An 18,038-nucleotide genomic window follows, 5' to 3' on the forward strand; every position below is an offset into this window, starting at 1 on the left:
TGACTTTAATGAATTTTTGCACAATTCTTCTACCTCTCATGAAATTATCAATGTAATATCACGAAATTACGAAGGTTATCACGAAATAACCAACCTTCTAGCTTAAGATGTAAAAGTGGTTTTTGGCACTTGTTCAAGAACGTGTCCAATCTTTTATGTCTCCAGATTTGTACAGCAAATTATCGTCTTTTAGATGAAAAAATCGGAATAAGGATATATTTACACTTTTGCATTTTAAATTAATTTTCATGACATTATCACGAAATTACCAATGTTTACTCTATACCCAAGGATATTCTCGATGCTATGGTTTCACAGTTGTTTGACATTGCTTAATGGTCCTCCTCTCCAAATATCCCATACGAAATGTATTCTGTTGGTTTTTGATTCCAGTTTCCCAAAATCCTGAATGGAAAATGGCTTGTTCCTCTGTAGAAATCTCATTATTTCTTCTGGCAGCAGCTGGCTTAAATTTTTTGCTGCTAACCTGTCAGAAATATGGTCGTTCCTAAATAACTGACAGCTAACCTGGATCTAACATTTTATAGCACTGCTTACGCCTATACTATTAGTACTTATATTCATTCTCCACTGACAAAAATAAATAGTAATACTGTATTTCTTTCGTCATTTTTCCTGACCTATTTATGTAAGCTTTTCCATAATTTCGTCGTCGCTTGCTAGAATATTCTTTCATAGTTTGTTAAACCGTTTCCGTTTTCTACCTTTCCGTATGTAATTCATTTTCACTGATACTTTCAACATCAGAAAGGTTATATGAATATTCGCTTCCATTAGGCGAAAGATAGAATAGATCAGAACATTCGTCAGACAGCGCGAATCATAGTAGTGAGATGGAAGACGGATGCAATTCAATAATAACTTTCTATTGAAATCTATTGGGAGTAGAGGCATAAGATTGTGGTGGTTGGTAGAAACGCCACCAAAGAACGCATACAGCCATTTTACGGATAAACGCTGTAATTCGAATCACGCCCTTATTCCAGCCAACTCCTCGATTCCTATCTTGCAACGAATGAAGTTCTTTTATTAATTCTGCGTTTAATGTAATATCTTCCCTCGTTTCGAAATTGTTCCTGTGTTTTGCTAGATATATCACTGTTTCACGCGCACAGGTCACAGTATTGAAGGATCGCTGTTCATTTTCTCTTTGTGGTAATCATAGACTGTGGCCACAGTCGTGGCTAAGTCTCCGCAGTGGCAATTTGAATGCAATTTAGGAATGTGAATGAAACTAGAGACTAATGGGACCACTGTGGTTACAGCGATCAAAGGCTCGACATTTTATAGCAACTTTGATCAAAATCCCAACTTGACAGCAGGTGCAATATATTGCTCATCATAACAGAATTCAGTTTGAGTACAAAGGCATACAACAAGAATGTGTGTATATATATTATTATATTCAGTGAAAGGATTTATATAATATATTGGAAATGTCATGCTAAGGACCAACAAAGGAAACTTTTTTTTATCCCTATTGTATGTATTACTGTTGCTGTAAGTTATCACAATGATAGTCTACATAGAACGAGAGGTTATAAATATTTCACATAAAAATAGAAACATTGTCACATGCTATGAAATGACTAGAATGAAATGTTTTGACAACATACAAAAAGAATGGATAATTCCCTTCATTGAACAAAAATGTGAGACTGATGTAGATCTAAGATATAGTTCTAATTTCGGCCCGAGGTTTTGTAAGAAGTAATCAAAATCTGAAATTACACTAGTCAACAAATTTTAACTTTTTGTCTGTCACAGAAATAAAATCAGCTGATTTTTACTAAATCGACCCTGCTGATTACGAAAATCGCAGTGAAAAATCTGTAACACGTAACATTTTTGTGTGACAGAAGGGGAAGTACTTTGATTAAAAAAACCTTTTTCGTGCATGTCAAAATCCGTAATTACAACAGTGATAAGAAATAAATTCCTCAGATACAAAATTTATATACAAAATACACTGACGTTTCATAGAAAAATAATAATGCTGCATAAATAATAATTACAATAAGAAAAAGTAGCATTATATTCCTGTTTTTTTTCCTTCAAAATAAGCTTTTACTTTATTAATTTAAAACTGGATCAAATGAACTATAATTTTTTAAGATTTATAAATTAAATTGATTAAAATCTCAAATCAAATAACTTAGGAGCCCTACACTGAAGTAAGCAACCATATACAGACTTCAAGCTAGATTTTTTAAAAATATATTTAGTTACTTAGAGTTATGTTTTCCTCTTGTAGTTTGAGTCACCTTCTCTGAACAAAAACCAACAGTAGTCCCCAATCATACTAGAATCCCACCTTCCTTGATGTCGTTGTTCCATCCTGTGTGTATCTTGATAGAATCTTTCCCCTTGTTCATCGCTTACAGCTCCTAAGTTCTTTGGGAAAAAGTCGAGATGGGAATGTAGGACATGTATTTTCATAGACATTTGACAACCAAGCTTCTGGTAACTATGCAGAAGTTCTTGCACAAGCTGTTGGTAATTGTCTACTTTATTATTACCTAAAAATCCACTAAAACACTTCCAAAGGCATTCCAAGCTTTTAGTGCCTCAACATTTAATTTTTTTTCGAAGGTCTTATCTTTCAAAAGTTTTCCAATTAGAGGGCCAACAAAAATTCCCTCTTTCACTTTAGCTTCACTGAGTTTCGGAAACATATTTCTTACATATGCAAAACCTTCTCCATTTTTATCCATAACTTTAACGAAATTCTTCATTAAACCAAGTTTGATATGTAAAGGAGGAAGCAGTACTTTTTCCGGTTTTACTAAAGAGACATACTTTATATTATGTTCTCCTGGGACATAGCTTTCTCTGGGAGGCCAGTCTTTCACTATATAGTGTTTTTCAGTCGCTCTATTATCCCATAAACAGAGAAAGCAACAGTATTTTGTGAATCCACCCTGAAGTCCGAGCAATAAGGCGACAATTTTCAAGTCTCCGCAGAGTTTTCAGCCGTATGCCTTATATTGGATTGCATCTAGTAACACTGACAAATTTGTATAAGTTTCCTTCATATCCACTGAATACTACACTGGAATTGATGGTTTAGTGTTTCCATTGTGCATTAACACTGTTTTTAAACTTATTTTGGAAGAATCTATGAATAACCTCCATTCCTCTGGGATGTGTTGAAATCCTAGTTCTTCCATTAAGCCATCTATATATACACACGCGTACATAGAATTTTCCATTATAAAATATTTCGAAAACCGTTCATGTTTCTTCCTGTACAATGAAATTCTAGTATCTGGTGCTAGCAGGTTCCATTATTGCAGTCTAGAACCTAAAATCTCAGCTTGTTGTTTAGTGAGATTAAGATCTCTTATTAAGTCGTTCAGTTCACATTGTTGGATTAAATGGGGTTCTTTACGATGTTCTGGACTACAGGACTGATCAGAGGATGTTGATGGTTGAGCCAAGTCATTAGTTTGTTCTATTGGAAGAACTAATTCCTCCAATTGCGAAGGTGGATTAGGAATAGGGTGTTTTGGTCCATGTGGTACAGGTCTTATTGCAGATTCAACATTAGGATATTCAATTTTAGATCTTGTTTTCTTTGAAAATCCCGTAATCTTTGTTAAACAAAAATAACAGTCTTCTGCATGGCTTGTCGGTTAACGTCATATCTTTGGAACTGCAAACGGCATACTTCGATTCTTCTCTCCATTCATCCATTTTATCAGTTTTGAATAACATGTTATGCAGCACATGGGGAGCCCACGATTTGTCCTCATCACACACACTACATTAAAAATAGCAATAATATGCTTGTTTCAACTTATCTGATAAAGGCCGACGCTGCGATTTTGCCGTAAATTCTCCACATATGTAACAAAAGCTGTCCGGCGAATTTACATACGCACGACGAGATTTTTTCATTCTCAAAAGCGTAAGTGAACGCAAAGATAAACACTTAAAACCAGCGATACAACTTGTCACAAGCTCAAACAATTTTCAACTAATCCTAAAATGCAATCTATTTCACTCTAAAAGCCCACCCTCTCAGTGCTTTCTCTTGGCCTAGCGTCATAAAGCAATAACGTTATTCAGATATATATCGCCCACTACGCGCCTTATTAATGCAGACTCAAGTATTTCAAAGAACCTATTCCTTAAAATACACTTCTAGTATATTCTGAGCAACAATAAGTTATAAAACGTATGAATATACTGTGTAACCGTTTAAATAAAGTCCATAGTTCGATAGTGAGTCCTTTAGTAAATTCATTCTTCCTTCCCCCCCCCCTCTTAAATGGTGCGTGATGGAAAATTTTTAAGTCTAGATCCACTATCAGCACACAAAAATTGATCTAAAATAACCATTTTCACCCTTGTGACAAAAACCTTGTTGACTAGTGTTATTAATCAATAAAATAAATTTTTGAAGATGCAAGTGCTTGAACTGTCTTAAAAATTGTAATGCTCCTTTAGCGCCATTAAAAGATGACACCTGCATCATAATCTTGATAGTTGTGAAATACTTCTCACGAGCTCTTGTCATCTTGGTGGTTTAGTCTGGCGCTTTCCTTGCTGGCCGTTGGATTAGAGGTTCTGGGTTCAAACAAGGTAGAGGGCGAAGGATTTTAAAGGACGATAAAATAAATTAGCATGGCTTCCTCCAGGAGGAAACAAAAGCTGCAAATCTCATATCGTACATTTACGATATATGAAAGATATCTGTCGCTGATAGATGACTCTAGGCAGTTTGACAACCATAACTAGCGTTACATTTCGACGATTAATGATATCTGCATTTGAAAACATCATTAAATAAAGTAATAATCTTACTCCTACTCCTACTACTAGTCTGACGAAAATATTCGAGTGGAAAAATTATCTTCAACAGTTCACATAGGCTATAGCTAATATAGTGCATACATTTTATCTTTCCACGCTCGCTTGTGTGTAGCTGACCTCTGTGCCCTGTCGCTTCATCTTTACATCCGCGAGCGAGGAAATGTAAAATGTATGAACTATAAACTTTATTTTTAAAGACTTTATACAGGGTGATTCACGAAGAGTGTGTAGGCCACTGGCGTTCGGTCGACTATTGCGCTTGCCAGCCGATCTGGAATTGCGCTCGAGCGGGGGTTCGATTTCCGCTCAGGCTAATTACCTCGTTGGGTTTTTCCCAACAGTAAGGCAAATCTTGTAATGTAGGCTTTCACGGCCGGCGTCATTGGGATCGATGTTATCCAGGCTACAGCTCCAAAATACTACGGCCCTTTAGCCCGGATAACATCGATTTCGTAACGTAGGCTAAATGTTAGGTAATCCATGGCGAATCCTCGGCCTCATCTCGTTACCACCAATCCCATCAACGCTAAATAAACGTCGTATTTGATACAGCGTTGTTAAATAACCAACTAAAAAAGAGCGTGTAATACAAACCGATTATTTAGTCCTGTCAGCTCAGCGACGCGAAGGAGGGGAAGTAATAGGAGTAGTGGGGAGAGCTACGGAGTAGAGATAAGGGCGAGAGGTCGGTAAAGAAATGGAGTATAGCTTAGCTGTACTGGAAACGCAACGCTATACCGCATGCGTGACATCCGATCGCTCTGAATGCAGGCGACAGACTAACCTGAACTTCCCTTGAAGTAACTTCATGAAGTCGCCTGACTCAGGCGTACATTGTCGGCGACTGTCAAGACTAAATAATCGGACTGTACTCAAAGAAGTTATTTCTGATAAAATTGTGAGGGAAGAAGTTGATATAAGAATATGTTATGATTTTAAAATTGACTAAGTTAAGTTACAGCCTCCCGAAAGTTGAACATAAACGAGGAAGTTATGAAGGTATAAATAATTAGATATCTAAGAAAATGATATTGAATGTATTATAAATTTGTTAAAGTACATTCATAATATTACTCACCAGAAGAATTTGTAGATATTACAGCTGGTTTCCAAGGTCTCCACCTTGCACAGCAACGCGTACTCGCCCGAGAGTTAACTGCGCACGTCAACGTAGTAGGTATAATAATAATAATAATAATAATAATAATAATAATAATAATAATAATAATAATAATAATAATAATAATAATAATAATAATGTTTTTGAAAATTCTAACATTTAAAACAATTAGTTTCAATACAATCATGCTAAAAAAAGGAACATAACACAAACTCTGTATTTGTTCAAAAGTCCAATTTGGTGTTACCAGCGTTTAAACTTCCATTTCGAACACACAGACTCGTATTCTATCCCTCTGTTGACGTCAATGTCAGAGCTACTAGTGGAATGTGTGATGCTGTTGCATACCACGATTTTCGTTTGAACGCACGAATGGGCCTACACATGGATGCTTTCCACGAGTGTTTGCCGCTAGTTTTGTTTTGTTTCTGATTTTGCAAGCTGCTGCAATTTTTCTGTTCCATTACGCAGGTAAATTGAGTCTTCATGGTTCTCACTGTGAACTGGATTTCAATCTGGAATGGTTATAATACCAGAAAAACATTCAATTCCACGTTAATTTTTAACTTATTTCAGAACAACTTTCGCACTAATTACAGTAGATTCACGAATGATTACATTACTTGTTTTTCGTAATTCTCAATTATTTACTGAGCGGTTATAAAGGAATCCATACAGATACTTAAGCGTTAGCGGGAGGTATTATTTTATATACCGATGTAATCTGGTTAAATAAATAAATGTTAGCTGTAAGTTAGACATTGTGAAGCAAAAATATGAGAGACCAGTCAGAGAAAAAGCACGTGACCTGACGACATCGGGTCACAAAAGTTATACATTAACAAGTTTATTTATTAACATTAATGCAGGCCTATATAATTTTCGTTGAATTAAAAAAATTATAATATATATATATGTATTTATTAACGCTACAATTGAGTATACACCCCGTGGCAGTGATATATAATATACAATAAAACCATTATAATTCTACAATAATTACAGCAATAAAATAAAAATAAAAATAAAATAAACCTAAATTTATTTCTAACTATAAATAAATAGATGCAATAAACCTAGGACTATAAATAAAAACTATTCTATAATAACGCCTACAATAAGCAAAAGTAAACCTAACTTATAAGTATTTCTATTTCACCCAACTATTACCAATATAAGTAATTACGTATCACCTTGATTAATTACAAGTCAACTTAATTAAATATCGTCTTAATTAATTACATATCACCTTAATTTATTTACATAGCAACTAATTACATATCATCTTAATTAATACATATCAACTTAATTAATTACATGATACATCTTAGATATTTACACTGCACCTACAATTACATTTTCAGTCTAATCTTCTCAACCTTTTCTTAAATGTATTGATTTTGAGAGGACCACCCTGAAAGATTGCCGCAGGTAAGCTGTTACCGTTAAAACCCGAAATCCGTCAAAACTAGTTCCAACTCGTGAAAATTATTTTCTACTCTTCTTTCTTCTGGAGCTCTTAGCACATGTCCAATCCATGTCAGTCTTCTTGATTTAATTCTGGGCATAATACCATGTTCAACATAAAACATAGATTTATTGTGTAATTTCCACCATTCCATAGGATCTGCATCTCTAACAACTCCCAATATTTTCCTAAAAAATTTCAATGTATGCTCATCTGATTTAGTAAGTGTCTATGTCTCACAAGCATAGACTAGAACAGGCACACAAAGTCTTGTATACAGGGTCATTCATGAGGAGTTATCGCCATTTACGGAACATATTTCCGAAGACATTTTTAGCAAAAAAAAGTCATATAAACATGGGTTCTAATGGTAACACTTTCAGAGTTACAGTAATTTGAAATTGTCTGTAAAATACCATTTTATTTACTTTTAGGGGCAAAAGAATATTATAAATAGAGAATGAACTAGCTATTCAAGAGTATTAACTTACTTACTTATGGCTTTTAAGGAACCCGGAGCTTCATTGCCGCCCACACATAAGCCCGCCATCGGTCCCTAGCCCGCAAGATTAATCCAGTCCCTACCATCATATCCCACCTTCCTCAAATCCATTTTAACATTATCCTCCCATCTACGTCTTTAATTGATGAGTATTCTGAAGCTAAAAATGTCTTTTTACTTGCTTCGGAAAGAATTTTTTTTCAATTTTTAACTAGAAAATTAATTTTTTTTACGCACTTATCAGAACAATTGTAATAAATCATGTCATTCTTGTGAACTCTTTAAGACTGTACATTAGGATGCAAATTGAACTGTTAATAATCAAGTTGCTGCAAGTCGTGTTATTTGTAACAATTGTAATAAGTGCGTGGAAATAATGTAATTTTTAGTTCAAAATTGAAAAAACAAAATTCTGTACAAAGCAACTGAGGAATTAACATATTTTTAGGTTCAGAATACTAGCCAATTAAAGAACTGCTACTTCTAAATAGTTTATTCTCTATTTTTAATATTCTTTTATCCTTAAAACTAAAGAAAAGGGTATTTTACAAACAACTTCAAACTGAAAATATTGGGAATAGGACCCATGTTTATATGACTTTCTTTTTGCTCGAATGACTTCGGAAATAAGCTTCATAAGTGGCGGTAACTCCTCGTGAATCACCCTGTATATGAAATTTTGCTTTTACTGTAATTAATTTACTCTTCAATAAATGAGATAAGGAAAACATTTGCTTTCCCTATACGGGCATTAATTTCTAGTTTGTCATTATTATAATAAGTAATTACTTAATGTTTCTAAATATTTAAACTTGTTTAATTGTGGTGTTATTTACATTTAAATTTTCGTGTTTCTTTTCACAAAATTAACTAAATTATCTGCATATGCCAATATATTCATTTTGCTCTCCAGTTTTGCACAAAATTCGGAAGACTTTATTGCTTCAATAAATGTTTAATAACTAAATTAAACAGAACAAGTGACAAGGATAGATACGTTGATAAAGGAAAATGTTATAAAAGAAATATAAAAGAAAACACTGACAGATATATAGGAGAAAAGTTAGGAAGGATTATAGAAAATGTAGGAAATAGAGCTATTACAAAGAATAAATAACGGTGATGGGGAAAAAGATAGAATAAAATAATTAAGAAAGAAGAATGAAGAAATATAAAAACAATCAATGGAAGGAAAATTGAAATATTTAAGATAAGGAGGCAGAAAAGACAATGCAGAAAGGAAGAAAGAAGAAAAAACCCTGTGATGGGAGAAAGAAATCGGAAACAATATAATATATTGGTAAAGAATCAAGAAAACAAAAGTGAACGAACTTATTTAAGTAATTTAAAGGGAAATTAAAGTTGAAAGAATTGGAAATAAATAAAAAACAGGTGAATGAAATGAACAGAGAAAGGGAAAAAGAAGTGAAGAGAAGAAAGACGGGATATGAGACAGAAAATAAAGACGGGAAAGGAAAATTATATCGTCTTAAAGACATAAATTATTGCAAAGTAGACAGAGAACAGAAAGGAGAAATGGTAATCAGAGAAAAGGAAAGAGAACATGCAAATAATTAGATGAAGAGAAAGACAGAGAGCGAAATGGGAGGCATCAGTTCAATAAATTAAATGGGCTAATTAAGGTAGTGGGGATTGGACTGAGGCAAAGAAAAAAGTTGCAATAAATGTTGAAAATAAAAGAACGCAATATATACGGGTCAATTATTTAATTGCGATTACAGACGGTTAATGGATGCTCTTTCACACGAAATATACAACTCTATTACCACACCACTGTGACTGATTTAGTGCGTTAATTTGAAGCGGAATTCGGAATTGAAACCAACACGTCATTCATTTGGACGTTTCTCCATATAACCATTAGTTTAACTACAGCAGCGCCTGCAGGTTTCGTGCAAATTACCCGCAGATCAAATGTGTCGGAGAAGTAGTCTGCCTAGCACGGCGATTCCCATAATTGATACATTAAGCGAGGATGACTGCTTGTGTTTTCACTCTGAAGAAACAAACGGCTATAGAATCCATAGCAACGTCGTCATTTTTATGTGTACAATAAAATTTTAATATAAATTACGAATAATACAGGGTCTTTCATAAGTAACGAGTCTATCGAAAAATTAACTATTTTGGATAATTTTTTTGAAATGATGTTCATCCTCACGAGGAAGAACCCTTCCCAGTGCCGTACAATCTATTTGGAAACACAAACACCCCCTCCCCTTGCCGCCAGAGCTATTAAGCGAAAGAATGGTCACTGTTTTGAACCTTTATTAAAATACATAAATGTAAAAACAGTTTCAATTGTTACAAATTATGGTGTACAATTTTCAGAATGTCTTCTTTTCTGCTGAATCCACAAATGTAAGCGACGTATCAACTCTTCATGGACTCTGGTGAGCATGTTAGGCGTAACCATTTGTATCGTGTGTTCAATTCGTACCACTAATTCAGGAATGGTGTGTGGCTTAGTCGCATAGACACGATCCTTGATGAATCCCCAGAAAAAGAAGTCCAGGGGAGTCAAATCAGGTGATCGCGGAGGCCAACGGATTGGGCCTGTACGACCGATCCTCCTGCCTGGAAACACGTCTACGGAATAAACGCTTAATTTGAGCGACACAGTTTCCAAAACCAAACCAGGCAGCAATTTTTCTCTTCTGCAATAACAAACTGCTGCGTGGCATTTTATCGTTCCAGTTTATCACAACAATATGCCATTATCCTTGGTGTATAGAAGGTCATGTTCCAAGTCATTTTAAGTTGACATCAAATGCACATTACACATGGATACGTAGCGCCCTCTGGCGGCGGGGGGTGGGGGTGTTCCAAATCGATTGTACTGCACCGGGAAGATTTCTTTCTCGTGAGGATGAACATCATTTCAAAATAGTTGATTTTTCGATAGACTCATTACTTATGAAAGACTCTGAAGCTTAACTGAAGTTGAAATAAAAATTCTGTTCATGTTTTGACATTGTACACCTACAGAGTGATGCCTTATTGGTGTTACTCATGAATAATAATATATTCATTAATTTACTAGCAATTACAGTAAATGTACGTTGTCTGCAGTTTCTTACTCATTGTTTCCAGTATTACGATAATCAATATTCAAGGAGTAACCTCTTATTACAGACGTACAGTGAGTGAATCAAAAGAAGCACTTGGGGCCATATTCATAGACATTCTTAGCGCGGGCTTTCGGTGGATGATCAGCGAACTAACGTTTTTCGTATTCATAAACCAGTGTTAGCGATATGATATGTTATGAATCCTGTACAAGTAATCACTCGATAGCCGGGGCTAGTTTAGCACGCTCGTAGCGCGGGCTAGCGAAATGTTTATGCATAGCACCCTTGGTGACTGGAGATTATTTGCTCTTGGCTGAGAGTAGAAGATTACAGTACTATGCTAGACAAGAAGATTGCCCGGCTGGAATATTTCTAAGTCAAAGAATTAAGAATATCACATGCCCACCATCAAAAGCGCCGGTTCACAACGCTTGCGACCATATAACGTGTCCGTTTCAATTTAAGGACTCGGGTTCGAGTCCTGGAGGAATATATTTTTATTTAGTGTGTTCTTTAACCTAATTCAATGTAACTTCTCTACTTCCATGCTAAAATATAGCTACTAATTTACTGTGTGTTATATGTAATTATGACAACAAGGCATACATTATCACGTAGGATTTAATTTTGTACTATTTGAGACGGTAGGCCTATTGATAGTTTCATGTCATTAAAATCCAACGTTTCTAAACAAATATATGTTTTTCCTACTACTTACGCAACCGATAGTAGAAAAGGCTCGCGTCGTAACTAACTTTATGCTCGTATCTTAACAGCTATCACTACATGATCGTTGGTGTTTTGCGAGTGTCTTATTCAATATTTCTAACACTAGGATAATACTCAAAGACTCACTTGATTTATAACACACTTATAAAGGCTGGTCCACAATAAACCTGGAACGGAAACGGAAACAATAATAACAATAACAATAATAATAATAATAATAATAATAATAATAATAATAATAATAACTTACAAATGGCTTTTAAGGAACCCGCCATAAGCCCGCCATCGGTCCCTATCCTGTGCAAGATTAATCCAGTCTCTATTATCATATCCCACCTCCCTCAAATCCATTTTAATATTATTCTCCCATCTACGTTTCGGCCTCCCCAAAGGTCTTTTCCCCTCTGGCCTCCCAACTAACACTCTATATGCATTTCTGGATTCGCCCATACTTACGACATGCCCTGCCCATCTCAAACGTCTGGATTTAATGTTCCTAATTATGTCAGGTGAAGAATGCAATGTGTGCAGTTCTGTGTTGTGTAACTTTCTCCATTCTCCTGTAACTTCATCCCTCTTAGCCCCAAATATGTTCCTAAGCACCTTATTCTCAAAGACTCTGAATCTCCGTTCCTCTCTCAAAGTGAGAGTCCAAGTTTCACAACCATACAGAACAATTGGTAATATAACTGTTTTATAAATTCTAACTTTCAGATTTTTTGACAGCAGACTAGATGACAAAAGCTTCTCAACCGAATAATAACAGGCATTTCCCGTATTTTTTCTGCTTTTAATTTCCTCCTGGGTGTCATATGTATTTGTTACTGTTGCTCCAAAATATTTAAATTTGTCCACCTCTTCGAAGGATAAATCTCAATTTTTTATATTTTCATTTCGTACAATATTCTGGTCACGAGATATAATCGTATATTTTGTCTTTTCGGGGTTCACTTCCAAACCTATCGCTTTACGTGCTTCAAGTAAAATTTCCGTGTTTTCCCTAATCGTTCATTGATTTTCTCCTAACATATGCACGTCATCCGCATAGACAAGAAGCTGATGTAACCCGTCAATTCCAAACCTTCTCTGTTATCCTGAACTTTTCTAACTGCATATTCTAGAGCGAAGTTAAAAAGTAAAGGTGACAATGCATCTCCTTGCTTTAGCCGGCAGTGAATTGGAAAAGCATCAGATAGAAACTGGCCTATACGGGCTCTACTGTAAATTTCACTGAAATAATAATAATAATAATAATAATAATAATAATAATAATAATAATAATAATAATAATAATAATAATAATAATAATAATAATAGCCTAGTAGTAGGCTACAGTAATAATATAAGAGTAATGAGAATTTTAAAAATACTTTATAGCTACATAACTTCGGATAAAACTGTAAAATCGGAGGTAAGATTGAGATTATGATTACATAGACATAACTTAAGGATAAAGAAGCAAATAATATGACTCAGAACGCACAATCGACGGATTCTTGGAAATTTTCAAATTCAAAATCTATTTCAGTCCTTAAACTTAAATTTATCGCAGTAAATAAATATCTCATTAGCTGTTCAGACAAATTAGGCTATAGTAATAAATCTGTTATATAGTTCGTCTTCACGTATCTTGAATTTTACTAGCTTTTGGCTAAGGTACGACGAAGGAGTAAGTTAAGTTGTGACTTTGAATACTAATTCTGTGTTTTCTAGCCACTAAAGTCGGATGTAAGTGAATATGAAATTGAGATGACGTTCCTGAATACGGCCCTTATATTTTTATGTCGGTTCAACTGAAAGAGTAGTGTTATAATATCCCGATACTGGACGCCAATTTTATTGTGCCTCACTTCTTTCATTTTATGTCGTATTGCGATTTCCTAAGAATTCTCCAGTTACAATGGATTGTCACTCCAACTTACTTTAAAGATGGGTTACATTTAGAGGGATTAGTGACGTCTGTAGGTTTCTCGACTGTATTTCTGTATACAATTACCTGTCCGCCCACACTACGTACTCGCAAGCTGAAAGCTTTGCACGTTCGAGGATTTATACGAGTCTGGCGGATCTAGAGGCCATTGTCCGAGACTGCGAGACGCAATTTATACTGTCGCTACTGAATGAACAGTCTGCGAGAAATATGGACTGACTGTAAACAATTACCAGTGGATACTTCTGTTTTGGAGGACTTGTGAAGAGTGTTTTCGAGATCGATTGAAATGAAGAAATGTTTTGTAATGAGTATATTGAACTACATAAATGAGACAACACTCGTCACTGGCCGCCACATTTAAACTCAGATAGTATGTATATAGCGGGTGAACCGTAAATAATGTCACTAATTTCAAGGGCTTATTCCTTGAGTTACTTAAAACAAAAAAGTTAATACAATTTTGCTAATCCATGTTGAATCTTTGGTACACTGCTTTTAACACTTGAATATAAATAAATGATTAAATGGCGATCTTACTCGTCTTAATTATGTAAGCATGTGCGGCTTACATCTGTTTCGGTGCTACTTGACACCATCCTCACCCCACACAACAAAAAACATGCTGCATTCAGGACAATGATACACAGATTAATCAACATACCCATGAGCCAACAACACTACAATGAAGAAGTGAACACAATCAAATACATAGCACAAGAAAACGGTTACAACCCAAACATAATAGACAACATCATAAGGAAGACAAAACAAAAACTCAACAAACACAAAAACAAACAAAACACAACACAAACACAAGAACACAAGAAATACATCACACTGACATACGAAAACAAAAACACACATAAGATCGCATCCACATTCAGAAAACAGAAATACAACAACATAGCATACAGAACAGAAAACACACTACAAAGACATCTCAACAAACAAACAACACAAACAAATAAATACAACCACACAGGCATATACAAACTCACATGTAATAGTTGAGACAGTTTCTACATTGGACATATAGGCAGATCATTCCAAACTCGATACAAAGAACACATTAAAGCAATAATCAGAGGACACAATACATCTACATATACCGAACACGTAACTAATGCTAACCACACGTAGACATGGAAATTCTACACATACAACCCAAAAACCGAAAACTCAACACACTAGAACAATGTGAAATATACAGACACACTAAAACACACTCTAATCAAATTCTCAACAGACAGTTCAATTTCAGAACACACACACTATTTGACACAACTCTTCATCACATGAAGGCACCCACACAACAGGCGGCGAAGTTGAGATAGCGCCAAGATCTAGTAGGCTCTGAGGATGGTGCCAAGTAGCACCGCAACAACTGTAAGCCGCACTTGCTTACATAATTAACACGAGTAAGATCGCCATTTAATCAATTATTTACAATTTTGCTCCTTTGTGCTTCCTTTCAGAGAAAAAAATTATTTTATATGAAATATTTCATAGCATATTTTGGGAAAGCTATTGAATTAATTTCCAATATCCTCTGTCAATTTGAGAGAGGAGTATATTATGATGATAAATGACTGAACGAATTTTAATTTTGTCCTCTAAATGTGCACAAATTTGATCAAAGCCAATGTAAATTTTCGTTCCGCAAAAGAATTTTAAATCCTGGTGCGCTGTGACAACACTGTAAAGCTGCCTGGACAGATGCAGCTCGCGTATGTAAAGAATGGGTGAGACAACAAGAAATGAAAACAACACAATTGCTTTTAAATATGGCTCGGAAAATTTGATTTCTTGTATGTAAGTTTACCGATTACTACTTTAACATTTAAAGTGAGAGGGAACTGTTTCTAACTGGCTGAAGAAAATGCTCGTAGTACGACAAAAGGAGATTACATGTAATCAATGATTTAAACAATGTAAAATAAGTTTTCTTACGGCTGTGGTCATCAAATATTTAATTAAAATTAAATCGAAGAGTTTAAAAATAAATTTTTTTGTACTCAGCATTATAAACAGTCTTTATCATCAGTTAAAAATCATGCATAATATGCCACATTATCGTACTAGCGCCGTACACATATTACCATGACAACTGAAACGTCATGACTTCTATTAATAAAACATAGATAACTTGCATCATAAAGTTAACATTATGAAACGATTTGCCAGTGCTATAATATTTAATATACCAAATTACTAATAGCAACCTCTTTCTTTATAGATCATGATATCAAACTACACATCATTACACATCTGATATTATTTCTTTATTACTATTGTTTTATAATGCTGTAGTACAAAAACATAGCGTATGAAACTCATTTATAATGTTATACAATTATTACATTCTTAAAAGTATGAATCACTTCTGCTGGTCTGAAGCATAGCATTAATTTTGGCCCTCGGTTGTATAATTCTTTAGCTAAATTACACCCAGAATTTCTAAAATGTAACCCACTAACATATAACAAGAAAATCAGAAACGTCTTAATGTCTTCAATTTGATTAAGTAAATTTATAGTCTATGTGTATGAAATCACCTATATTATATTTGTATTCTATAATTTTGGAATATATATATTTCATGTCCTACTTTATTCACGTATAATATTATTCTTCTCTATGTTAATATTATATTATATAATTTCACTATAGCTGTAATTTCAATTTTAGTTCCTATTTTATTTTATCTTGTATATTCTCTTATACGCCTATTAATTATACATCTGAACTGCGACCGAACACGACCGCTGCTCATTCGGTCCCCAAATTTTGTCCTTTTTATGTTGATTGTAAGTATTATTTTATTTGTATTTCTATTGTTGTAACTATATTCTGTATTCTGTATATTTAAATTTATATAATGAAAATAAATAAATAAATAAATAAATAAATAAATAAATAAATAAATAAATAAATAAATAAATAAATAAATAAATAAATAAATAAATAAATAAACACTACGTTCGTTTCATAACATTTCTCACGTAGTAAACTATAACATTATAAACTTGTTTCATAATACTAATATTTTAATTTTACATTTTGATTACACAACTTTTAGGACTAGATCACTTCGCAATATAAAGTTAATATTGCTGAAAGTAGTGAACAAGGTACCGTAAACCTAGTAATTAACACGTGAAATCAATGTAAAGTGTATATTTCGATTTATATTTTGTTCGTTACTTCAACGCAAAATAAGTATATTGTAGTGAGAAGGGAAACCCAATGCCTTAAGGAAGGAGCAGGTAATTTTGTTGTTTGCTTCCTAGAACCACAAATTTACCCGTCCCTGCCTTATGACTGTCCTAAGCGTGCATAGAATGGGAAGGGAAATGTTGATTTCCAACCAGTACTGCTCTATTTTCGATCCGGAATCGAACTAGTACTGTTAACTTAATGACCCGGGACTAAACTACTATTGTTTATTTTTCAACTACGGACCGAACTAGTATATATTTTTGATCATGGGACTGAACTAGTAGGCCTATATATTTTTGATCATGGGACTGAACTAGTAAACTCCTGAATCCGGGTACTCCACAGCGCCAGCGGTGGACTTAATTTCAACACAAAAATTAAATTAAATGTATTTAACTCTAAATCATATTCATAATCGATATAAATAAGAACCAATCTCTTAATATAACAACTACTTTAGAATGCATAAAACTTCAACTGAATCGGGAATGTTATTTGCAGAGTTCGTTCACACTGGATTTTGCAACAGGTAGCCTATGCAAATTTCTAGCACACTGTGTTCGTGACGAGTGCTTTGGAAACTTTCTTTTCATTACAAGATGAAACCTCCAGGAAATTCAACTCTCACTCAGTAGCAACCATATATATATGATTTCACAATTGTTTATCTTTAATGGCTCTTTAAATACGTATATCACACTAGATTTGCATTACCGACAATGTCTAAGTGTAAAGAATTTGATTGGAATTTCACACAGAGAAATGACTACGGCTGCTAAGCGAAGGTTGTATTGTGACTATTACACTTTTACTACGTCATACTACTTTTGACCAATAAAACCGTACGAAAGGATGTCTTTCAACCAATCATGGCTGCTTAACGCACAATTTTATCGCGTCCCTAGCATTTGTTTATTTTTATCACTACCCTAGCATTTGTTTCTTTGTTTGCCAACATTTCAAACTGCATCGGTCTGGACGTCAAAAAAAAAAAAAAAAAAAAACAGAAAATTACAAACCACTCCAGTCAATACACAACACTTTGAAATATGACTCGCATTGGCATTCAAGAACAAGAATTAATAAAGCTCACTGGTCAAAGCTATACATCTTCCCTGAAATCCTATTTACAAATA

At 34.3% G+C, this 18,038-nt stretch overlaps 1 protein-coding gene across 1 annotated transcript in view; it reads right to left on the reverse strand.

The window, feature by feature from the left end:
• LOC138712147 (probable G-protein coupled receptor CG31760) overlaps positions 1–18,038 on the reverse strand; it is a 395,270-nt gene that overhangs the window by 242,058 nt on the left and 135,174 nt on the right. The gene's annotated exons all lie outside the window — the stretch shown is intronic.

This window comes from Periplaneta americana, chromosome 13, assembly GCF_040183065.1.
Source record: "Periplaneta americana isolate PAMFEO1 chromosome 13, P.americana_PAMFEO1_priV1, whole genome shotgun sequence".
Classification (NCBI taxonomy): domain Eukaryota; kingdom Metazoa; phylum Arthropoda; class Insecta; order Blattodea; family Blattidae; genus Periplaneta; species Periplaneta americana.